This window comes from Tyto alba, unplaced genomic scaffold, assembly GCF_018691265.1.
Source record: "Tyto alba isolate M040663 unplaced genomic scaffold, T.alba_DEE_v4.0 Super-Scaffold_9, whole genome shotgun sequence".
Lineage (NCBI taxonomy): Eukaryota > Metazoa > Chordata > Aves > Strigiformes > Tytonidae > Tyto > Tyto alba.
In genome coordinates, this window is record NW_024881330.1 from 9,093,499 (window position 1) to 9,118,830 (window position 25,332).

The 25,332-nt window shown below is 42.5% G+C and overlaps 1 protein-coding gene across 3 annotated transcripts in view; it reads left to right on the plus strand.

Moving 5' to 3' along the window:
- Window positions 1–12,837: 12,837 nt before the first annotated feature.
- Window positions 12,838–25,332, plus strand: part of NDRG1 (N-myc downstream regulated 1) — a 39,675-nt gene continuing 27,180 nt past the window's right edge. The window contains exon 1 of one of the 3 annotated variants that reach the window (XM_042786085.1): window positions 12,838–12,875. The gene's annotated coding sequence lies outside the window, so the exon portion shown is untranslated. Of the gene's footprint in view, window positions 12,876–13,948; window positions 13,971–15,611; window positions 15,633–25,332 lie in introns of those variants that run through there. The other 2 variants (XM_009973511.3, XM_033011786.2) reach the window with 2 other exon arrangements.

Here is a 25,332-nt window from a genome sequence, read left to right on the forward strand (position 1 = left end):
TGTGATCATCCAGGCAGGGACTACAAGTTTTCTGCATCACTGACTGTGGCTGGTCCCCAACAGCCAAACAGTCCTTTGAAGACATTTGGATATAGGTGAGGATCCATTTTCTGCAGTACCTTCCCTAGACCAGCAATTCTGACAAGCTGCTCTTGGAAATTTGCATGAAGGAGAGTCCAAGCCAAGGATGTGGATTCTCTCATCTAGAAAAATCCCTGAAAGATTTTACTTCACCATGAGTCTGCTTTCCAGTAGCCAAGGTTGCAAATCTTGTCTTTTGGGGGCAGAATCCACCATATTCCTCCATCACACGATTGGTTAGCACACAAACTTGTCATTACACAAGATCTTGCCTGACCTTATGAAGAGGTGGTAGATCAGAACTGGGTGGGAATACTGTAAGTAACCCAGGAGTCCTGAGGACCCTTCCTGGAAAATCTTCACACTCACAGAAGGAAAGGATGAGGTCTGCCTTTCACGTCTGCATCTGGAGCTTTCAGCTTGACCAAGACTGAGGTTAATCTTAAAACACTGACTTGAAAGATCAATAAACAATGGGTCTCAGGCAGCTCAAGTCTGCTTTCAGCCTTTGTCTTGAGTTTATAATAGTGACAGACAGAAAGGATCTAGAAGAACTCCTTTCACCATTGAAAATTAACTCCTGTAAAGCAGCTCCACAGCTGCTGGGAGAGGGTGGGCAAGATCTGTCCCTTGTCCCAGCCTGAATCAAATGTCACAGATAGAACATGAGATTAAGTTTATTTTCTGTGGGCTTTTGTCTTTTGGAACTAATGACGGTGATAACCCAGTAGGAAGAATCAGATACGCCAATGGTTTTGTAGACAAAGAATCTAGTTAAAGGTTTTTGATTTTGTCCATGCTACATAATACTATTTTTTAAAGCATTTTCCCTAATTTACTGTAATTCAGTTTTAAATAGTGATGCAGACAGAGTTTTATGGTTTTCACAATGTGTTAACTAGTTAAGGTGAAGACTTTCTTTCTTGGTTAAGAAAAAGTTTCTCAGGATTTATTTAAGTTTCTAACAAGATGTCTTTAAAATTCTGTCCGAATATGGCTTTAGATATCGTGTTTGAAAATTGACCATAAAAACTGAAACAGATTTTTGTTCTCTTTTAATTTCTGCTAATTTTTGAAGAGGTGCTTCTGAGATGAAAATAACCTACAATGTGTGGGACAAACAAAGCAATAAGTGCATTCCAGCAGTGAAAGCATGATGAACAGGAAATCTTACATTCAGGAACAAGTGTTCCTTATGTCATCCCTTATCAGTTTGCTCAGGGTCTTTCTTTCTCTTTCTGAGCTGAAGGGACACAAAGTGTTGTACAGAAAGTCTTTTTCAGATGTGGGGGCTCAGAACTCAACATATTTTGTTTCAGTACATTCATACTATTCTCCCAGGGTGAAATTGGTGTTAATCGTCCTGTTCAAATCTCTGATCTCATGGCTCAGATGTGTTTATCACCAGAGGTGAGGTAATCCAGTGAAAGCCACATGATACAGAGCACTGTTTTCTGGTGGTTAGATTCTCCCTTTTTGCAAGGCTGTCTAGTACCACAGACCATGTGTAGGTGGATTATTACTTACAGGCCTTTCTACAAAGTATATCTATGTGCACTCAAAATCTATTCATTCCACAATACTAGCTAAATGATTAGTTCCAACTAAGCAATCTAGTGCTAGCTTGTGCTAACTTGCGCTAGCTCCAATACTTGTAATTACTAATAACCTTGAAGTACTCAAGACTTAAACTCTGGCCTAGGTGCCCTATCTAGAAGATGATAGGGAATGTCCTCACCATTTCCGTAGTGAGCGTTTTTGCCAGAAACTGTCTCCTGAGATTAATTTTCAGTAAACTGTAGCAAAGCAGGGTTCCTAACTTTAGCTCTACCCAGCAATGTAATACCAATGTTAATGAATCATAATTAGCCACATCTGTAAAGCTTTGCTACAGTCTATTAAACACCTGTAGCCTTGCATCCAGAGATGTTGTATCTCAGTGCTGGGTGATGAAAAGCTAAATTAAATCCTCAGTTATGCTGGCAGACACTTACAGACTTCAGTGAGATAACAGGGCTAAACACAACCTTGCTATCCAGCCTTTTGAAAAGCTGCTTTTTTCAGTTTGATACTGTTGCTGATCAGCCCACTGTACTGAGGATATGGGAAGCAGCAGCAGCATGTGCACATGTATTTCACTACAGACCATGGGAGCTGATGCCCACAGAGCCGTTATCCCTGCTGGGCATTACCAGATATGTAGTACACTGGGTAATAAAGATAAAAGATATGTCTGAGTACTGTATCTTCTACCAAGGCCATCTTAGCATAGAAACTAGGACTGATACATCTTAGCTAATAAACACAGCAAGGCATTTAAGATGTATTTTTTCCAGCTGCTGTCAACAGTGGTTTCAGTTGTTCCTTTTTACTCTGCTTGGCCTGTGTTTTTTCTAAAAGGCAAGAAGCCTTAGGACTTTTTACTGTCTCTGTTCATCAGATATCCCTAAGACAGACCTGAGAGTCTTCATGGGTTACGATGTCCTTGTCCTCAGCATATTCACCTGAATTCCTTCCTGCTTCAAGTGGTACTCCCCGGCCTGGTGCTTCTCAAACAAATACTATTCACCAGTGAGCTCTTCCCTTTCTAGTGATAACTGGAGCTGGAAACTCTAACCAATAATTTTCATCAATGTTTTCTAATCTAAATCCCACCCTTAGTTCTAGATCTTCTAATGATCATCTATTTGTTCAAAACTAAATACGATGTCTGCAGGTTTTAAATGAGTTTGACCTGCTCACATTAAACCTCAGATGTTTGCTCTATTAGATACTTGTTCTGAGCATTAAGACATGGGTTGTCAATGACCATTGTTCTACCAAAATTGCCTTTCATTTTTAATTCTGAAAATTATTCTCTGATTTTTTTTTTGGTAGGGTCTAGTTTGTTCAGTCTAGCAGTGACATTAAATTTCATATGTACTAGTCTCCTGTAGACAAAACCCTGGAATTTTCCACACCCAGAGCTAAACTTAGATCATTCCTCTCTCTTACTACCAAAACTCTATTTGTTCTTGCAAGATACATCCTGGATCCTTTTTTAGAAAAGCACTAAATCTATCTGCCCTTTGGGCATGGGATAAGTCCAGTCACTGCTAATCAAACTATTACAGCAACTCAGACTTCATACCTCTTTAATTTCTGCCTTGGGTTTTTAAAACTCTAAGCCTGCATTCCATACCCAGGGGACATGATGCGCTCTGGCATTTCAGCCCACCAACTGGTTATTTAAGCTAGCTCGATGAAGCCTCCAGAGTTCACCTTTTTAAGAAGTTTTGGCACCCTTCATTGTTCCCTCTGTTTTATGGTATTAACCCCACATTGCCATGATCTACCCTATGCCTTCCTATGTTGGCTTTCCTTTGGGCCTGCTATTTCCATTGAGCAGAACTTCTTTGTGTTTCCTTAGGTTTATGTTAGTGCCTTAAACTTCTATTTAATCTCAGTTTCCCAAGCCACAATTTGTAGCTTTTGCCCCATTATAGTCTCTGCCGCTACTGAAAAGGGTTTGGCTTCATCATCCCTCCAGTTTCCTTTCAAATAGATGTAAGCTGCTATTTGATCACCCCTGAGTCTCCTCTTTCCAAGACTAAACAAGCCCAGCTCCCTTACCTCCTCCTTGAAGGTCATGTGCCCTACCCCCCTAGCTATCTTCACAGCTCTTTGCTGAGTTTCTTAAAGTTCTTAACATCTTGGTAGGTTCAAAACTGGTCTCACCAGGGATGAGTAGAGGAAGTAATAATTTCCCTGGATCTTCTGGGCATGCTTCTCCCGATGTAACTCGATGTGCAATTTGCACTATGTGTAATGAGAGCAGACTATTGCCTCTTACTCGTTCTGGCATTGACCAAAAGCCCCAGACTCCCTTTCATCCAGTCTCAGTCATTCAGTTCCCAACCTGTGCTGATGCATGGGGTTATTCCACCCTAGGCACAGAACTCTGCACTTCTCCCTGGTGAATTTCAGGAAGTTCTTGATGGCACAATTCTCATGTTTCTCAAAGTCCTTCTGGGTTAAAGATTTGTCACTCATTATATCAATCACTTTCCCTCGCTAAGCATCAGCTTGAATTTGATGCAGGGTGCACGCCCCTGGTCTCATCATCCAAACCACTGATGAAGACATTGAACAATACTGGACCACTGTGGCACTCCACTTGTTACTGGCCTTCAGCTGGCGACTGATTATTACACACTTTAACCCTGGCTGTACAACCATTTTTCAAGACACACTCATGCATACCATACTTTCTCAACTTGAAAATAAGAATACTGTGGTGATGGTGTCAAGATGTTTTCAGGGGCTGTCCTCTGTTCATTGTCTAACTCCAGTTGGGTGCATGTGATGATAAAACCTACAGAAGAGCCTGCTCGGTTCCTCTGGGTATACGTAGGCTAAAAGGGGACAGGGTGTGAGCTCGACACCCAGACCCTTGATTAAGACACACTTAATCACTATTTTGCTCCCTGGCTCTGCTCTGGCCTATTCCTAGGAGCTGTCACCAGGCAGTATGGAGAAGACCATGCTCCAGCCTACACAGTCTGTCAGGGCTGTCCCATCAGAGTCTGTATCCTCCTGCACACTCATACAGCTCCATGTGTCCCTGCAGCTTCATGGCATAAAAATATCACTTGTGTGGATTGCAACACCACCCTTAGATTATTTCAGAGCCTTTGAACTCAAAAACACATAAAAAAAATAATGATCATGTCTTAGGACACCACTTGTAGCACAGAAGAAGGCCAGGGCCAAGAGCCAACAGTGTGTGGGGTCAGTCTGCTGCAGAGGGCTGGTCCTAAGACACAAAGCCTGAGCCAGGCCTTCCACACCACTTAGTGTCAGGGCCACAGACTGGGTTTTGGCCCTTTTGTATTTAGCAGTATGTACACAGCATCTGTTTGAGATGCAGCTCGTACAGGCCAAAACTTAACACCAAAGGAGGATATTTTGTGACTCATTTGATTTGCTAATCAGAAACAGATTTACCATGTCTTGTTTAATAAGGAACAGCCTTTAAAGCTATTAAATGAATGAACTGCTGATTTAGAGCTGGCTGTTTGATTCTGAGCAACTTTTTGAAGTGGCTAGCAAAAAGAGCACATCCAGTTTTGCTGCAAGAGCTGCCATCAGCTTACCTACTGCTCTCCTTTCCTTACTCCTTCCATTACTTCTTCCTAGGACTACACACCCGTTTTTTGTCAAATGATGCCTAAGGCAACTCCTTAACCAGACTGCAGTCAAAAACTGCTGTTTGTGTCCTGTCTCCTCTGTGGCACCCTTTTTTTTTAAACTTATGTAAGGAGTGAGCCAACCTCTGTCTTCTCTGCTCGAACACAAGACAGGGGATAAACCTGAGGTATTTCTCTCCCAGGTGTTTGTATTTTATGCCCAGGAGGCCAAAACCATGAATGTGGCCCCAGGTGGTCCCAGACCTGTTGGTGTGATAGCTCTGAGTACATGGTGCCAACCAGCAAAATCACTTTGTGCTTCATCAACTGTGGGTTCAAAGCTGTAAGAGCAGCATTTATAACCAAAAACTTTAGAAAACAGCTGTAGCCATCTAACTGATCGCATGTGATACAAGTCATTTAGGGTCTTGCAGAACCAGACTTTCTTTTAGTTAATTGCTTGTCTGTGTTATTGCTATGTAAACATGCGCTCAGGGCAAAAGGACATATACTTTTAAGTGCATTTTCAAGCATAAAGCACGTGACATTACTATGTTAGGAAGATTAGACAATGATCAGGCCTTTTATCATCTCTTCCTTATCAGACATAAGTGAGGACAGAGTTCTGACTTGTATTTGTTGCTCCTCAAATCCATAGGCACTCATCAACCTGTTTTACTTGAATTCAAGCTATCATCTCAGCTTTGGTGGGTTCAAAATTTCAGCTGAGATGTGAGTTGGATGTTCCTTCAGAGAGGCTGTGGGAATGGGAAGGATTCTGGTACACACACATCTGCTTGTGCCTCTGTATTTGTGCGTATAGCAATGCCTCAGCCAGACTGAGTGGGCGGAATTGGTGAGGGGGAGGGAAGTACTTTCCAGATTTCTAGCTAGTAGAGGAACTTCTTTAAAAATATAATAACTAAATATGGAGACTAAAAGGAAGGGAGTGAAACACTTGTACTTCAGTTTTGGAGCAATTTTTCTCAGCCAAACAATGACCACAAAGAATCAAAAAGATGTCAAATTGCATTTGGTGCCTTCTGCCCTGATCAGTACAGGAGTTGCAGGCATGTCAGCTGATGTGACCTACACCACAGTGTTTGGAATCAGGAGATTTTTTGGTGGCTTCCAAGTTCTGTGATCTCTTGCTTTGAATGTCCTAATTTATCAAAGCACACACATACCCAGCACCTCCCTGGTCATACCTTTCTTCTAAAGAACAAGTTGCTGCAAAGTCTGTTTTACATAAACGACTTAAAGTCTCCTTTAAGTTCCTTGTGCAGCCCCACAGTGAGTTCTGTGTGAACATCCCTAATGCTATGTCTCTAGGGTGGACATGAGCAGGGTTTTCCTTGTAACGCACAAGTATATAGGATTCCCATTTTCTGGTACGTGAAATCAGCTTTTATGAAAAGATGTTTACAACTTGAAAGTACTTCTTTAAACTTGCCATTGAATTTGCAGTAGAGGACATCAGTTGAAACTGATGATCAGATGCTCCCCACTTAGTGAATGGGTGTGAAGAGTCCTGGCGCCCCAAGACATTGGCCAGGCAGTTTATGAGAGGATTACACATGCAAAAAGTTATTGACAGCCAACTGTGGGCATCAGTTGGGCTCTATGAAATTCTCTACTCATCCAGTACTTCAGAAACTCAATTAGCTACCTGTGTAGCTTGTCTTCTTGTAGGTAATTTTGGAAAGAAAAGTTCAAGAAGCAATGTCAAAGGGTAGCTGTCAATGCTGAAGGCAGTACTTTCTAACAGGTTTCCTTTAGCCAGTTTATCAGAAACTGATAAACTCAGAGTTTCTTATTGGGAATTGGATGGAGAAGGCCACCTACCTCTGAGGGAGTAGAGGAAAATCCCCCCTCATTTACAACCTTTCAGTATTTCATTTCTTCTGTTTCTGACTGCTGCATAGGATTACAGCACTGCTTTGTGTTCACAGTTAAAACAGGTCTCTACTTCCTTGCCTGCTCATAGTTGACCATGAAAAGAATCAATATGAATAAAAAAAGAATAATATCTCATGCCAGCCCCGTAAAGCTACATCTGTAAAGGAACTTACTGTGTTTATCTGTATGTTTAGTGTAGATCCCTGAAGAAACAAGCTCTATACAATTGTACATACAGGTGTGTACATGTGTGTTTAACAGGTGGACAGGTCTGAACATTACAATCCTCCTCCAGAAGGACCAAATAAACTTGTGCAAGGGGCTATCAGGTACCTATAAAACCAATTCTTTGCTCTCCCAGCAGCCCCAAACAGCTTTCTGTTTATACTGTTGGGCAAACAAGAGGGCAGGTGAGTAGCTGGTCATCACGCATGTCTTGCTGGGCCTGTCAGCAAGTACACGGACCTTCATGGGCCATGGTGCAACGGCGCTGTACTGCTGCTTCTTCCCAGCAGCAAGCAGGTGACAAAGAAGTGAAACACAAAGAATCCATCTGAGTAGACAAACTGAGATTACATCAGGACAGATAATTAGCAGCAGTGTGTTACATGTTGACTGTGGTGAATGTGCAAACTGAATGCACCTAAATCTCCTGAGTCTGAAACCTCAGGCCTCAGATACCACTGAGACCTTCAAACACCCTGTTGGGCTGCCACCAAATCAGGAATCATTTTTCTTTATCACTTAATGTGTGTGAAACCACTGTCGTCCTGAGAAAAGCTGTTCTACCTCCTAACTGAAACCCCAGTTGGAATTTCTTCCCTTTTGTCTTATCCTGTGCAAGTTTCAGAGTCCCTGTTAGCTTAATTTTTTGCACAAAACATAGATTTGAAAATGGAGGATCTCCTCATGAAAACTTGGTGCGAGAGACAGGTTTTAATCTAGATATTGCAGTTTGAGCCTTTTCTGTTTGGAGGAGGAGTATGCGGAAAGTCCCGATTCCCCTTCCAACTGTAGCGGGGATATGAAACTATCTCCCCGCCTTCGCAATGACATCTGTGAGCTGCAGAACGAAATTCTTCCTTTTTCCTGTCTGGCTTGATTAATTCTTGTTACTTTACAAAATGCATTAGCTCCAGCAGGAGAAATTGCAAGCATAATGTTGGGCAATGGGTATATAACCACTCCATAGACTGTGGATAAGACTTTTTACTGGTAAGCAGAAGAGCTGTGCTCAAACACAACTGAGTAAGTATGGTATCTGAAACAAAGTCCCTCACATGCCTGCATTATCTGTGGGTTACGGCCTGTGAGGCTGTACCAGAGAAAGTACTCACTGACCATAGGTATTAAGCTCTTGGAAGGAACTCACAGTCAAAAACCTTATGTGGAAATAAACATAAAATCTATTTTAGACCTTGTCTCTCTTGGCTTTTTCTCTTGGCTGGCTATAGTATTTACCACTCATCATATTGACTTCTCAGAAACCCAATTCTTAGACGCTTAGTTGTCCACATGCATTGGACCGAAAGCCTGTGTGGCAAATGTAGGGGCTGGGCAGCCCTGGCACTCGGCAGCTGAGTCCTGCTGTGAATTTAGCTCACAGATTCCACCCCAATTAACAGAACTTCCTGTAGAAATGTTTCCCTTGGTAAAACACTCCACCAAAAACCTCTTGAAGGGACATACCTATTAAAAACAAAACAAGACAAACCCACCATCCCCTCCATTCATGAAGAGAATTTACAGACAAATCCCGGTTTTCTAAAATACATTTAAAAAATCTACTTCCTTTTCAAATGGCAGGAAGTTCATATTGCAAGATGAACTAAATGACTCACCCCACATCTATGCTTTTGCTGAAGCAGATAAACCTGCCAAAAGCAGTTTCCAAACTGGAAATAAGTACTTATGTGGGGATATGAATAACATCAGGCAAATCTCTGACAGGGGCATGTGAATCTGCAATTTGTGGTGTTATTTATTTATATTTTTTATTGAGGTCAGTGCCCTTGGTTCAAAGTTGCATTGGATAGTTTTTGGAAGGACAACCAATCCATATGGCTACATGTCAGCATCATCAAAGGATCCAAAGGCAACAACAAAAGGCTGTAGTAGAACAAAATTCCCAGTGGATGGGGTGTGATATTTGATGGGTCACACAGGGAATTCTTTTTACGTGAACCAGAAAACATCAAGTATATTTTTCATAAAACATGTAGCTTAATCCAAAATTATCCCTGCTGCATTGTTAGCAAGAACAAGGCAACACCCAGTTACTTTTGCAGTGACTAATAATATTACCACTGCTTAAATGTAAACAGCATGCAGAGATCTTTCTAAAGAAATGCACAATATTTTTTCGCAAAAAATAACGCTGTGCTCCTACTTTAGTCAGCTCCTTTTCCTTCTTTGCTGCTGCAGCACAACCACTGAAATTTCCTGTGTTAATGCTGGCATGGAAAGAAATACAATGTCAAAGGAAAGAAGAATAGTCTCATAATTAAAATTTGTTTCCAGAGCATTGAAATAGATGGAATTGCTACCTTTGACTGGAGTTTGGATCAGGTCTCTATTCTGGTGGTTCTTCATTTGCACCACCCTCTTTCCCCTGGAACTTTGTAAGAATTGATTAGTTAATGGCTTTAAAGTGATATTTAAATGCTGAAATATTGTCACTGCCAGGTATTGGAACACATAGGCAGGCTTCTGCTCAGCACATACGATTAGTCTTTCTCTAGCAGGGAAGTATGCCATCTCCCCTCTTTGTGCAAATGTCTTTGTGTGTGTGTATACCTACAATAACCCAGTTTAGTAAAACAAAATAAAATAGTAAATCAAGGCCTTGTTTACTTTACTCTTAAAAACCCTGGAGACAGATGTTACTATCTCAAGTGAAAGCCATAGAGAGCACTGGAGAGGGGCTGTGCTTTCAGGTTAGTTTGAGCAGCCCATTCTCAGGTACAGGAATGGATATCTGTGGCTGGTCAGCCACCCCCCTACAGAGATGCTCTTCTGAAAAAGACAAGTGCATGCCAACTGGATAAAGCTGGTTTATTAGATAAAATAATATTTACAGTAGAAATTCGCATTAGGTTTTCAGTGGACCCGTGTGGGTGGCAGCTTGTCTTGTCTCCCTAGCACAGTGGCTGCTAAAGTACACACGTCTGTACACGTACTGATACTGGTACACGAGCCACTCAGCTGCTGTGGGAATGTGGTGTGAGCGGTCGTGCAGCCCAGCACGAGGTAAAAACTCACTGAGGCTGTGGCTGTTGTGTTGTCAGCAGTGCCACTCTGACAAATTAAGCCTTGAAATTCCTGTTTTCCTTACCTGTCTTCTAAGTAGACTTTTTCAAGCAGAGGGGAATGATGTTCCCCAGGCTTTCAGCTGTGCTCCTTTCTGGCACATGGCAGGATTTGGCTCTCTGAGTACAAACTTCAGCAATTACATCTTCACATAGTAAAATACTTCCTAACTTGGATTTTTGGAATGACTTCATTTTCTTTTGCAATCCGCCAATCACCCTCAAAAGACACTGTAAATCACCATGTTATTTTCAGTCATAACTATCAATATAGCTGGGAAGAGTGCTTGAGCTAGTGAAGGCTGTTTGGATGCACAAATTCCCAGGCTTTCCTACTTATGTGGGCTAGCAACTACTGACTCCTGGGGGCTTCTACCTTCCTGTCTCCAACATTTTTGAGGGTCCAACACTGCATTTGATCTACGTAACAAACAAACTGCAAAGGTCAAAGCAAAATAAAACACGTCATTCCAGTTCTCCAGTTTGTTCCAGACTCAGTAATTGTTTTTACTGCAAAAGTCTGTATTTAGTGCACAGGGAACAGTTCATTCAGTTTGAATCTCTGGAGCTTTCAGCCCCTTCCCCAAAAAGCAGCCAAGCACAGCAGACTGAAAAAGTGCTTGAGGATGGGCCAAACCACACAGTTCAGACACTGACCCAGATCTGTTTTCTGCAGGACTGAATGTTTCTGAGCTAGGATTTTGGTTCATGGTCAGACGAAGGAAGGGTTAATCCATTGGAAAATAAGTGAAGCCCATGTTCTTGTTCTAGCATTTGCACTTGTACCGTAACTGTAGTACACTGAGCTAGATGGATCTTCCATAACAAACACAGCAAGTCAGTGATTTGATGACATAATTTTGAAGATATGACTTCAAAATAGGCTCAGTTGCAAATTAAATTATCTGTGATAGTTTCACTGGCTTCCTGGCTGCACAGTTTAAAATTAATATGAAAAAGGTCAGACATTTTATGATTCAAAAAACAAAGATAGCACACACAGAGCAGTGCTGTCTTAGAATGACAAATGCTTCTCTAGTGTTGTTTTAGAAATACTTTTCATCCTTGTAGACATTAACTAATTAAAGGTAAGAAAACATGATAAGAAATTTCCTTTATTCTACACTTGGTAATACTTCAGAGTTATTGTTGCACAACATGGTCTCCTGTCATTTGTGGTGAAAAAGGTACCGGACTTCTGGAGTTCTTTTTCTGAAGGTAGCACTCTGGGACTCAGGTGCAGAAGCTGGGTTAAGAGAAGCGAAGCTAATATGCATTTGAACAGCAGCAAGCTTTTATAGATTGGACTTAATAAGGTTATTGTATAGCCGAGAAAACAGAGGCATTATGTTTAACATGGTTTCAGAGTTTCAGGAATTTCTGATTTCCTCTTCAGGACACTGCATGAGGAGGAACGATAACATGCTGTGGATTTCAACAGTTTGGGTCACAGTAACCTGCCATAAAAGTGAGGTTGTTAAGTGAAATCACACACACACACACGGGGTAAGTGTGCTTTACTGAAAAGCCACAGAAAAAGCAGCTCAGGCTGTCACAGTTTAACCCGCCCCTTAGCGGGTGGCTACACGCAGAACTGTGTATATAGAGATATTCTTTACTCAGCAGGCTGGGGCCTCTTTTTGGAATAAACGATTAGCTGCACTTCTTGCCAAAGAGCTCTTCACTGGGAAACTCACACAGCACTTGCAGCACCCGCTGAACTTGACGAGAAATGTGTGAAGGCATATTTGTTCTACTGCAATTAGAGTTCCTTCCCAGTGGTCATGTTAATGCACGAGTATAAGATTTTGCAATTCAGGGTCTGGTAAATAGTAGTACGTAGGTCTGCAAGATTTTGACCCCCCCCATGCCAGGACCCTCCTGTTGCAGCCCTCCGCTCACATTTTCCCAAGGCTGTTGCTCCTTCGGTCCTTGGGCAAACCCGGTGCACACACCCGACTCTCTTCCCCGAAGGGTGTGAAACCCCTAACTCCCGGCACGGTAACGATTTAGGAACCAGGGCGGCAGGTCTCAGCCACCACTGCTCCCGAAGTTTCCCCGGGAAGGGGGGTGTCAGAGCTGAGCCTCCCCCCCCGGGCTGAGCTGCGCGGCCCGGAGGAAAGGGGCGGGGGGGACCCCCTGACTTTGCGGGTGTGCCGCCGCGGCTCCCCCCCCCCCCCCCCCCAGCTGATACACAGCGCCCCTGCGGCAGCCCGGACACCCAGCGTGGGTCCCTCCGCGAAGCTGCGCGGGGGCCGTGGGGAGCCGCGGGGGTGGGCGGGGCCGCGGGGCGGGGCCGCGGGGCGGGGCGGGGCGGGGCGGGGCGGGGCGGGGCGCGGGCTATAAATCCGCCCCGCGGCCGCGGCGCGGGCGGTGCTCGGAGCGCGGCGGCGGCGGGCGGAGAGCGGGACCGCGGCAGGTAAGGAGGGGCGGGGGTCCTGCCCTCTGTCCGCCTCCCTCCCTCCCCCCCCAGCCACTTATGCACCTGTCCCCGCGGACCTCGCAGCCCCTTTCCAGGGCGCATCGCTGCACCGCCGTCCTTTTTCTTATCAAGAAATCTCGTCTTCCTTCCCCAGCCCTCCCGCCCCTTTCCAAGCAGGGCTTCGCCCGCGGGTGGCTCTTCGCGGGGCGGTGGCTGCGCGCTGGCGGGAGGGAGCAGCGGCTGGGGCGCCCCGAGCCGCACCCCGGCCCTTCTCGGGGTGGGGGCAGCTGCTGGGTGCTGCTGCCGCGGCCCGGGGCTCCCCGGCTGCGCTGGAAAAGGGCTGTGAAACTCAGGCGAATACTTTTCCTACGGAAGTTGACTCCTGGCGCTTGTTGCTTGTGTGTCTCTCTGCACTTGCAGCTCTGCCTTGGGTTTGGGGCAGAGGACGGGCTTGACCGGTGCCCAGCTTTTACTAGGCAGTTGTTTCACTGGGGTCTTTGTACGTGAGGACAGGGGCAGTTTGCCGTCTGTGCTTCCTAGGGGCTGCTCAGGATCAGAGCACGGCACGGTGATATCGTCAGCGCAGGCACAGCCGTGTACTGGGTCTGATGAAATCAGTGATTTCACTTCTGCTGGGGAGGATGTTTTGGTTAATGCTTTCCATTGTTTTATGTTTTTCCTATGAAACGCTTGCAAACTGGCATTGCTCACTGGTTTACCCACTGCTTTATAACAGACCACAGTGCCCAATTTTGCACCCGATCCTCAGATTAAAACTACCTTTAGCCTTCAGGTAGAAGTACTTGCCAACTATGTTATTTGGACATTTTTCTCCTCAGTTGTCTTTTTAATTAGGAACTGTATTTTGTACCTAGAATATGCAGTTGTAGTGGCATGGAAGAGGTCAAAGGCAACCTGACACTTTCTGTCCAGGTTCTCCGCAAGGTGTTGCACTGTTTTGACTTCCTCTGTCTTTTTGTCAACTTTTTTGTGTGTGTCTTAAAGTGTCAAAGATACATGGCTGCTGAAAAACCCACAGTTGAGGACAAGCAATGGAATTAGCCTGTAAACAGGAGCTATCGAATGCTTCAGGTAAACGTGTGACAAGCCTGCCTTGCTGTTTTTTAGTCTTGACTATTGCAGGCATAACTTACATCAAAACTTCAGCCAGCGGCATTAAGCTGGTGCACTTTGATCTTGGCTTTGGCAACATGTTTTGTTTAAATGTTGTGCTCTTTTAACCAGAGTCTAATGTAGTTTGACATAGAATGACTGCTTTTATCACAAGTACTTGAGTAAACAGCAGGCAGCTAATGCTGTACAATGTCCTGTGTACAGCAAGAATTTAATGACTGTGGATGAAATGGTAAAACTCAAGAGTAGGTACAGCAAAAATAAAATGTTCCTTAAAGGTTTGTACAGTTCCCACAGTACTAATGAGTTCTGTGTCCTTGAAGAATAACACACGAATGTGTTCAGGCGGAACTGGTGTGTGTTTTGACATAGAAAACACAGATGCAGTGAAAACAGGTTTTAAGGTAGTAATGAGAGACTACTTAGGGTGTCTACAGTACCTGCTATTTCTCAGTATAAACTAAACAGATGCTGTGACGTAACAGTTTTGGGGAACTGGAGACTGCAACTTCTGAATCTGAGTTCCTTGCACTGCAGTTCTGCAGATACCTGAATGGGCTGGATTTCAACTTTGAGAATTTTGAACCCAAATTTCTACAGTGAACTGAGATGAACTCACCCCCCTGAGAATGGGCACTCTGCAAAGTGGCTGGCCTTGAACCAGGCTGGGACAGAAGGGTCTAGAAGGTCTTGACAAGATGGAGTTTTCATTTTTTACCTTAAGAAGGGTTTGTGTGCTGATTCCCTACACTCATTGGCCACTTTACCTCAGGTCAAAGCATCAGGTGTCCGCAGAATTTGTGAAGAGCCAAAGAAGTGTCACCCACTGCTGAGGGAGGTCTGCCCCATGTGCCTGCCTGTGTTTGGGGACCAGCATCTGCAACACCACAAGACGGACTTTAAGTTTTTCCATTTCTGCCCTGTACAATGGCTTTTTTGTTCTTGCTAAAATAAGATGGAATGCTAAAACTGTGACAGATCATCTGGGTAGATTCTATGAATGCTCAGTAAAAACAGCAGGATTCCCCATTTTTTTTTTTTATTCCAGTGAGAGATACTCTGCTCTTTGAATATTCGTTTTTGCACTATGGCAGTTACATGGGGAGATTACAATACATCTTGGGAAATACTTTGGCATGGGAGCCTTGTCCTTAAAAATATAAGGCAGTTGAGTAATTTGCTCTTGTAGTTCAGGTGGAATTAGCAGTGAATGGCTGTGAGAAAAAATCTGATTCGGATTTTTAAACCGAAGTGATTAATGTGTTTGACTGAAATGCAACATACATCTTCTCATGACCAGCTTAAGGGATTTTGGCAAACTTCTAACTTCCCATAGAAAATATTATTTTTTCACTTAACCTTATTAGAGCCTGAGAATATGTTGCACGAAACGTGGAGCATATATGTAATGAGACATTTCCTGCTTTTACTGTCTCAAAATAGACAGAATGAAAGAAAAGATACAGAGGGGGTGAAACTAGTCTGAAGCTCCTCCAAATGAAGACAACTGGAAACTGAAATTCTCAAAAATAATGCAAATTCTAATTGTGGTGGATCAGCAGTGTTTACATCATACATGTAGCTGGAAGTTTAAGGCAGCAAAATCCCATTTACTGTCAGGTAAGAGTACAGCCTGGGAAACCAATGTCCTGAATCAGTTCAGTCCCAGCAGTTTGCAGCAAGAGTGACTTTCTCTGGTTGCTCTGGTTTGACCAGTTGAAAAGAAAACCTTCCAAAAAACAGGAGATGCAACTGCTTGATATTAATAGGGATGAAATGCTGGTTCTTGTGACAAAGTATTACATTCAGCTGACAGTTTGCTTGCACCTAACTTTCATGTTGTGTCACAGCACCTGGAAATCTCAGGCAGAAGTACAGAAGAGGCCACTTTGTCCTGTCGCTGTTTTGTTAAATAAGTGGTATTGTCTGTAGACTCCCCTTTAGCTTCAGCTTCTAGGTGTAAATTTGTAGGTTTACCTACTGTATGGTAGTGCTGACCCTGCAGCCTTCTTGGTGAAGAACTTTCCTGGGCTGTTGTGTGTGGGGTGAATCTCCAGCTGTCAGCAGGTTGAGCAAGCCATGGTTGCCCTCTGCCATCTGTCAAAAGCTCTGTCCCAAAACTTAAGTAAATTACTAGCTAGCACTTCAAAGTCACAGGAAATACACAGGAAATGAAGCTGTTTAAAAGGCTGAGAGTAAGGCAATCCCATTTTCAGGTTTGATGGTGTGTGTTGCTATGGATGACTAAAATCTGGGTTAGGTCTCTTGGAAATCAATGGCTATGAATGTAATGGCTATTGAACTTGGTGTTTCTATCAAATGGTGGTGGTTTTTTTTCCTATCTGTGTCACTTCCAGAGCCCTGGGTGACTTCAGCAGGGCAAGTCAGGGGGAGGTAATCCCTATTGTTAATTCCCTTTGTCTGCAGAGCTGGAGCAGCAGTAAGGAACCATTCATAGCTTCTCCTGAATAAGCGATAATATATCATTAAAGTGTTATTATGACATAATTAAACTCAGTACTGAGTGTCCATGAGAATCAGTACCATTATTTGCCATTTAATCCAGCACAGCAAGTGTGGAGTAAAGAGAAAAAAAGTCGGCAAATTATCTAAATTTCAGATTTGAATTTGTAATCTCTTCTGTTGGATGTGAGGAAGATGAGTTTAATTTTACTTTTAGCTAAGGGCTGCTGCAGAATCAGGCCTGATTTGTTTCCCAACTGGCATGAGTGTGCTGTTTTTGGATAATGCCCAGTGGCTTAAGTGGGGTGCTCTCTGTGCAGAGGTGCTCAGCAATGTGTTTGCTGATGCACAGCTGGACAGCCCATGCTGATGAAATTTTCCACAGCTGTATCTGTTTGTACAAAGCAGGATGTATGTCAATTTTACTGCTCATTTTGTGTGACTGATCACGTTTCCTATGTTTCTTTGGGGTTTGTGCTACTTCCTTTCAGTTAATTGTCACAATTTTAATATATCTTTTTCATCTGCCAGTCAGGTTTTTTTCTCTTGGTAGCTGGAAGTTGGTCAATGCAGATCTTCCTTTTCAAGCCCTGTTTTTAAAACTGGGTATTCACTACTTTTCCAAGCCTTTAACTGGCTGCTTCCTGTCTGAACTAAGTATAGCTTCAAAAGTATAGCTTTTTTAGCTTATTTTCTACCATGGATGTGTAAGCTCAGTCTGCTAGTACTGTATGGATGATGTCAAAATTAATGGAAAGTGCAAACCTTAGAACCTAGTGCAGCAGGAAAACCTAACCGACTGTAAAACAAATATTTTCACGTGCTTTCAACTATCCTTTGTTTTGTGGGTTTTTTCCTGTCCTTGCCATTTCACCACTACTACAACTTGACTTCTTTAAGAAGCTCTTTTTTTTTTTTTGGAAGCTAAAACTAAGTGATAAGGTTCTTAATCTGCACTGCCCCTGATGAAAACTCTGTAGGTGGAGGCACTGGTGTTCAAAACAAGAGTGCCAATGTATTATATGTGTGTGTGTTTATTGATAGACATAAGGTACGATGGAAAGTAAACAGCAAAGTAGAATGCAACTTCTAAAGGTTTAAAATTTAAAACCTTTATTTGTGAACACCGTAATCAGACATCCAGGCAGGAAATGCACTGTTAGAGGAAGGAAAAAATTGCTCTTGCTGTGGGGTTTTTGGGTTGCTTCTTTCAGGAAGCTCATGTGTACCTTGTCAAACTAATGATGTAATTTTCCTACTGCTATAATTTTCAGGTGTTCTAAACATATTTTTTATGTACTGTATGGAACATATCCCTCAAATTTTAAGATGCATTTGTTTTCTTTGACAAAGTTGCAACATACTGGGTTATGTGACTGGTCTGTGAAGTAGAAATGCTGCAGTTTTATGGTGACCATTTATATTATGGCAAATTCAAAATAATATTACTTTTCCTAGATGAATCATTTAAGAGCATCGCATATTTTTCCCATGTGAAACATACTGAATTTTATAAAGTTGTGTATAAAATCCCAATCTTGTATACAAACTTGAGCGTGCATACCTCTATTCCCCTCTTGTAAACAGAACCTGAAAAGTGGTACCTGTAAGTTCTCTGCCTTATACAATAGATGCTAACCTGGAGCAGTGAGGGGTAAGATTCTGAAAAATGTCAGCTGAGGATGAAAAATTGCTTTTTGCCCACTTTGAAGGATTTTGAAAGGCCTTATTTTGAGAAACAAGGAACGTTCTGGCACTGGATGGTGCTGATTTAGACACTCCCTCACCAGTCCCATCTGCTGCCTGTTGATACAGGCAGGAGTGTGTTCAGCCCTTAGGAAGATCATAGTACATCTTTCTGAGGTTTGCAGGCAATGGAAGACTGTTACCCAAATCTAGTCCTGAGTAGTTCAGCATGCGCAAATGCTTAAATGTGGATAACATTATAATGGGACTTTCTTCAGAAGAATGGAAGATGTGTCCTTAACACAATGTCCATTCGTACAAAGTTTGAGTCCAGATTAAGATCTAGAATGCTGAAGTTCATTCTAGAAAAGGGGACTGGGAGCTCGTAGGAATAAAATAATATCCATAAATTATACTTTTCTTGTCGAAACCAACCAAAGACCCTGAGACACGGAAAACTTCAGCCCAGACGTTTTGGCAGAGATTATAGAGAGAACTCAAACTCAGCAATGAGCAAGAAATTTTAATAGTTGGTAGAACAAGTTGTGTATGTACTCAGAAGCTCTAACCCATATAATATGATGTAATGAATTTAATATACATCATCAACCTTAGCTGTGATGTTTTGTAATTTAAGTACTCATCTTTACAACATCAACATGAAAATGCAAAACATATGAAAAGAAACCACTATATACTTTCAAGGGTACAACCTAGAGAGCCAGATAACATTCCTCATCTCAGTGTACCATAAGCCTGTCCCTTCTGGAATAATCTCAGTATGTTTTTGCCTCTAACTTGCACAGAACCACCCACTTTTTGAAGCAGTTGCAGCTGGGCAGAAGCTATGAACTATTAAAGCATGGCAGATTGAGAATAGGAGGGGGTGGGGAGCATGGCCTGACACTGGTGAGCTGCAGGAACAATAGCTTGTTTCTTGTCTATTTAGACTGCAATCTTTGTGGCAGAAGCCGCCTCTTCCATGTTATGAAATGTCTAGTGCATCTTTGCAGCATTTGTTATTTCATCTGCTGTCAAAGCCCAGCCTAACACCCAGGTGCAAGGCAGGTGTCAGGTTCTCTACCAATGCATTGCCTTTAATCTTTACTTAGGACTTTTATGTTTGCAGTCAGGTGAAGGAGAGGAATGGATGCAGAGAAGGATGCTGGGAGGATGCTGGGGCAGTGGAAAGAGACAGGCTGGCTTGGTGGGGTAAGAAAAGGAATCCTGGGTAGGCAGCTGATAGCTCTTCACTCCTTCCACCCTGCAGTGCTGCCACCACCAGCCTGGAGTCCTTTAATGCTTAAGGACAATATTGTCATCAATACAAATGGGCATAATGTGTTGCCAAATAAACTTAGGCTGCCACTCAGATGTAGGATTTCTTACAAAAGCCCTGGGTTCCCCTGCCTCCACCCTGCGCTGTCAAGCTGTGCAGACTGTTTGCAGCCACATCAGCAGTGAGTGATGGCTGCTTGAGGAGGGAGATTAGGATGACAGCACTCTTCATAGCCAGAGTGTCCCAGGAGTCACTAGTATTTTCAATCTCTTAAAAGAGACTTCACATTATTGGAGATAACTGCTTTTCACAGAGGTACAACCAGAAGCAGTTTCAGGTGCCAATGCTAAAGAAAACTGAATTTCAGAGAACTTCATTAGGGCTTGTAGTCTGGCCCTTATGGATTTATGATACTACAGTGTTGGTAGTATTTGGAATTGCTGCAACAGGAAAAAAGCCCTAAAACATTGCAAGCTCTCCATTTCCCTGACAGCTAGGAATAAGAGCTGCTCATTATACCGGGGCAGGGGGAACACACAACAGTGGTGTCCAGGATAGGGGAGATAGGGACAGGAGGCATGCCCTTTGGCTAGCACACCAACCCACACACAGCCAGTTTCTACTCTCATGAAGCATGAGAGGATCCTGAGCTTTCCAAGGAACATTCTTCGTTGCATCCCACAGCGAGAGGATTGTGCAAGCTGCGTTGCAACAGTTTTCTTGCTCAACATCTGTGGAGTAGACAGAAGGGTTGCTTCCAACTCACTTTGTTTTGATGTTACTATCAATGCGCAGCTGCCAGTGAGTATCATACGTGTGAAGAGTAACTAGTCCCGGGTCTGAGGAACTGACTGTTTAAAAGCAGTGCGTGATCCCAAAGCGATTGCATCTGAGCAGCTCTGTGCCTTTACAGGCACCAGTGTCAGTCACGCATGTGAAACAGACAGAAAAGGAGATGTAGATGAGCCTGGAGATCTTGTCTTTCTAACTGCACGGGTATGCCGATGCTGTAGGCATGCATAGCACTGGGAGATGCTGCAGACCTGCATGTTGCTTGTGGGAGCCTGGTGGAATTGGCTTCTGGCTCTGGCCTCGCAGTCACCTCCCTGTGGCTTCACCCGGCTGTTACTTGGCACAGGGCTTGTCCTTGGCTAAAACATTTCAGTCTCCTAATCAGATTGATTAGCACATAGCATAAGTCTAAACTTAAAAATGGCTAAAACTTTAAGCCCTTCTTGTTTTTTGGCTTTGAAAATCACTCTTACACTACATTATGTTCTTAAAACCCCACTTTTTTTTTTTTTCCTGGATCCAGCTGTTATTTTCAGCTAGAGCTTTCACTAAAGAATGCTGGTGGAGTAGCTCACAAAGGGGACTGAAAGGAAATAAAAGCAAATTGGTTAGAAACAAACAAAAATATTAAATTGAATATTGGCAGTATGCTGTGCTTGAAAAGGGCTGGGTGATGGCAGTTAACAGGACATCTGTGAGCCAGAGGCTACCAGGCAGTGTAGTTGTTTCAGTTCACTGATACTTTTTACTTTAATGCTCTGGTTCCTGACCTTTTCTGATTTTTAACTTTAGGTTATTTAAGTGTTAAGTTTCCAAACTTCCTTTGTGTCAGGTTATTAACTTGTAGTTGCAAATTGAGATAATCATGTCTAACCAGAGGCTAAGGAAACCCAGGGAGTCCCAAGTGGCTGAGTATCTTCAACTTTTGACACTTGCTGCTCAAAATGTTTAGTCAGATGCTACTTAAATTTCAAAAGTCATCTGCTTTTTTTTTAAAAGAGGAACTGCTATAAAATATCTTTTGTGATTTGTGTGGAACTATGTCAGAAAAATCAGTAACTTGGTACACAAAGGACCTCGTGATACCAGTGCCTGTAGCAGAGTAGCTTAAACACGGAATAGTGTGGGCAGATGCTTATGCATGAACTGTTTTGGATGCCTTCAAAATGCATAATTCTAAAATGAATCACAAATAAGATTAGATTTGTCAAGTTCATTATAAAATATCTGAAACGGAAACTGCACTTAATGAGAGCATGTACTGTGGACCATAACCATACATGAGTGCTATTAATTGGTGTCTATTTGTCTCTGTTTAGTGGAGACATGTTTTTGTCAAGCTGCTTTCCAGTTCACAATAACCATTTTTTATTTTAGGGCCAGTCAAAATAGTTTACAGACTTTGCTGTTAATGACTGGAAAAAGTCTAATTGATAGTATGTAAGTCTTAAATGATGTTTGAGTGTCACAGTAACTTTCCTTGCTTCATTGTCAGAGGCCTGAGCTGTTTTGTTATTTTTCTGACCTGAAACTGATGGAGATCTTTGCTAATTAACTTCTGCAGAGCTCTGGAGACATCTTGGTGCTCTCCATCCTTGCTACATCCCTGCTGCTTTAACAGTTATTTGAGCTGCTGCAGATGCACAAAGGCTCAAATTGCCATCCTTGTCCTTCCTACCTGCTTTGGTGCCTGAACTCTGAAGATGCTTGTGGCTTCCAAGGGATAAAGGGCAGAGTGATGTGGCTGGCTTGGCAACACCTCCCACATGGGGCCCTGGAGCCCAAGTCTCATGTGGTCACTCTCTCTCCAAAGAGAACACTGTTGTTTAGCTGTGACCCACAGTGCCCATGGCCTTCTCCCTCTGCCATTAGGTGCTCATGAGTATTTAATCCCACGTGTAAAGTGATTTCTGTCCCTCCTGCTTGCTCAGTCTGCAAAGATGTAAATGCCGTCAGGTTCTTCTGGTGAGGTTACCCTTCTGGACATCAGTACTCAAAAGGAGAATCATCTCTGCTACCAGTGTTTAAACAAGCTGTTCTGAGGAAATTGGCCTTCTTTATGAAATGCTCAGGCAGGAGACTTTTGTTCTTTGTTTTCCATTACAACATGCAAATAAAAAACTGTTGTGTATGAAGGCAGAGGTAAATCCTGTAGTGCTGGTAGCAGTTCCCCCAGACCTTCATGGACACGAGACCATCACACTTTGATGCACCCTGTGGCACAAATTTGGACAACCATATGTGTGTCTTAATAAGAAAAAAATTTGAAATGAGGGATCTTTGAACTTGTTTTGCGACTGTGCTTGCAATGAGTTCAGTCAGGTATATTAGGATTACCTAATGTTTGGTACTTATGGTTGCAACATTGCTGGTATCTGAGGATGGATGGCCTGAATTGTGTTGTCTTAGCTCCTTTGTTGGGATCCCTGTTGTGCAAATCCATCCTGTACACCCTGCTACCAAAACAAGGCTCCAGCGATGACTGTCCCTCCAGCAATGATTCAGAGGGAGAGGGGATATAATATGCTGAACCTTTAAGAGCAAAATAATCAGGCTCAGTAAAATAATTCCTGAGCTACCAACCTTGGTTGTGACACTTGTTCTGGTGGTTTTGGAGCAGTGTGTTTGGGCTGGAATAAGTAAAGAAAAGCCTCTTTGAATTAGTGAACACAGTATTGCACAGATGACTTCACCCTTCCCCACATCCCCTGAATTCCTAGAAACTGGTTTGATGCCTTTCTTACTATTTGGCAAAGGTAGATATTTGATCAGTTTTAATGCACTTTGCCAGCTGCAAAGATGCCTTAAACTTTTTCTTAGTTAAAAGTATGATTGGTTTAAAAATTAATCCTCTGAGCAGTAGTTATTACTGCTGGAGGCAGCTTGTCCCAGAGAGAAGTTGGGAACTCTTAGCAGGCTGAATTGGCCAAGTGCAGTGAAAAAAAGTTGTTTTTCTCCAAGTTGGCAACTTTACACTACTGCTTGGAGATATAAATGAACTTTGTCTTTTGAAGACTTCTGTGAGGCAAGTGCTTTGAAATGTGTATAAAGGAATGCTTGTATGGTTATCTATTTAAAGGAGTTAGGCAGTTACATTAGCTTCAAGCTACCCTGTCACATAATGGAGAGGGGAGCACAAAGCACCTATTTAGAAATTATAAAATTTGTGCTGAATATGGGTGGTACAAAACTACTTTCCCAGCATCTTTCTTTTTGGAAAATAAGATGGTTTTTTTTTACAGTGCTGTCAGATAGCAGGGTTTTGCTTGCCAGCTCTCGTGACAAAATAGAATGTTGTTGTGCTGCCTTATCACAAGGTTGTTTCTTGGTAGAAATGTTTCGGGTATTCTTGATGCAGAGAAGGAAACCCCAGAGCTTGGAAATGCCTGATCTGAAAACATTATGTGGCTCCAAGATCTGGTATCTTTCCAAAAGTGAGAACTTGGTACATGTTGGGCTTTTGTTCAGCAGACTTTATGGCAGTCATGTAATCTGCTCGTCAGCACTTCCTAGAGCTGGTTCTTTTGGAAACATAGAGAGACACTTTGAACTATTATGAAAACAGGATTGTTTTTTAAGGCTATAAAAGGTATCCATCTTGTTCTTTTTGGCACAGTTTTTTTGGTCATTTGTAGTCAATGCTCTGAGTCCCTGTAAATCTGAAACTGTCCCATGTAAACAACTTTCACAAACACTAGTTGCAGCTTTGTTCCCTGAGCCACTTCTTACTGGAAAACTGCAGGGGACCTGACTTTTTACTTTACTCCCCAATATGTAAAACATGGAAATCTCTTGCACTTCTAGTCCCTATTGCAGAATTAGGTGCGACATTAAAGTGCTATTTCTCTCTTAACAGAACTTGCTGAATTGCAAAAAAAAAAGCCATTTGAGTTGGGTGCAATCTCTTGTAAATGTTTTTGCCCTTCAAATATTGCAGCAGCATTTGTTTTCCCCCTCTGCCACGCACAATTGCTCACTGTGTAGAATGGCAGATTACATAGATGGCTGTAATTATGAAAATATGTAACACTTTCTAAAATGCCACTTGCAGTTGCTTGAAACTTTGGCAAACTTGTTTTTTGCTTGTTCTTTGTGATTAAAATCTACAATGGGCAAAAATTACTGGAAAGCCTAGACAAAAAGGGTGAATCAGCGACTGCTGGAGAACTAACTTTGTCTTGACTCTTCTAAGTATCTCTGGTACCTTTTTGTAAACTTGGATTACAAATTACTGGCAATGGGGTCAGTTTTGTTCCTGGCCCCATGACTCAAGTGCTGGGGTTAAATATTCATGAAGCGTTTCTCTAAGCTTAAAATCCCCAGTCTAATTCTTTACTGAAAATCCACCCAATTGTATAGCTAGCAAGAAGCGTTCCTAAAATCTGAAGCTGTTTGTTTGCACGTGCATGGACACCAATGTTTTTTTTTAGCATTAACTTTCTTAATCTGTGCATGCCACTTCATACCTCCCTGTAGCATCCAGCCGTCTTGCAAACTTTTTCACTAGAGCATCTTTGCTCAAGGAAAAGATCAAATTAACCCACGAGGCAGAGTAAAACTGCTGCTGCTGCCACTTGTGGCTCCTGAACATTCCTGTGGGCTTCACAGCCCTTCTTGGTCATTTATGTAGACAGGGCTGATTGGCTTAAATCAAATTTAAGTTAGGAGGTGGGAAATCATGGTTTAAAGAATCAATTTAAGTTTTGTTTTATAATTTTATGGTTATCTTCAGGAAAATTGTTAATAATTGTTTGCAGTTATGCTTAGTCAATAATTCCGAAATGTGTTTCAGCCTTTTAGCTTGCTTCATGAGTACAGTTACTCATATGTTTCACTTGAGACAGTTCTAAACTTTTTCTTAAAAAGTAATTAATTAATTTGTTTTATAGTTGTGTAGTTAATAAAGTTATTTTGTTCAAAGATGCCCAAAACCTACACGATCTGCATTTCCCCAGTGGGCCAGAAAATATGTAACAAACATACTTTGATTTTTCTATTTGTCACCTTGTTGTTATAACAGTCCTGGTGTCCCTTCTGAGAACCGTTTCTGGTCATCCATTAGAAATTTGCAGGGAAGAGCCCTCTGACTCTGGCACCTTA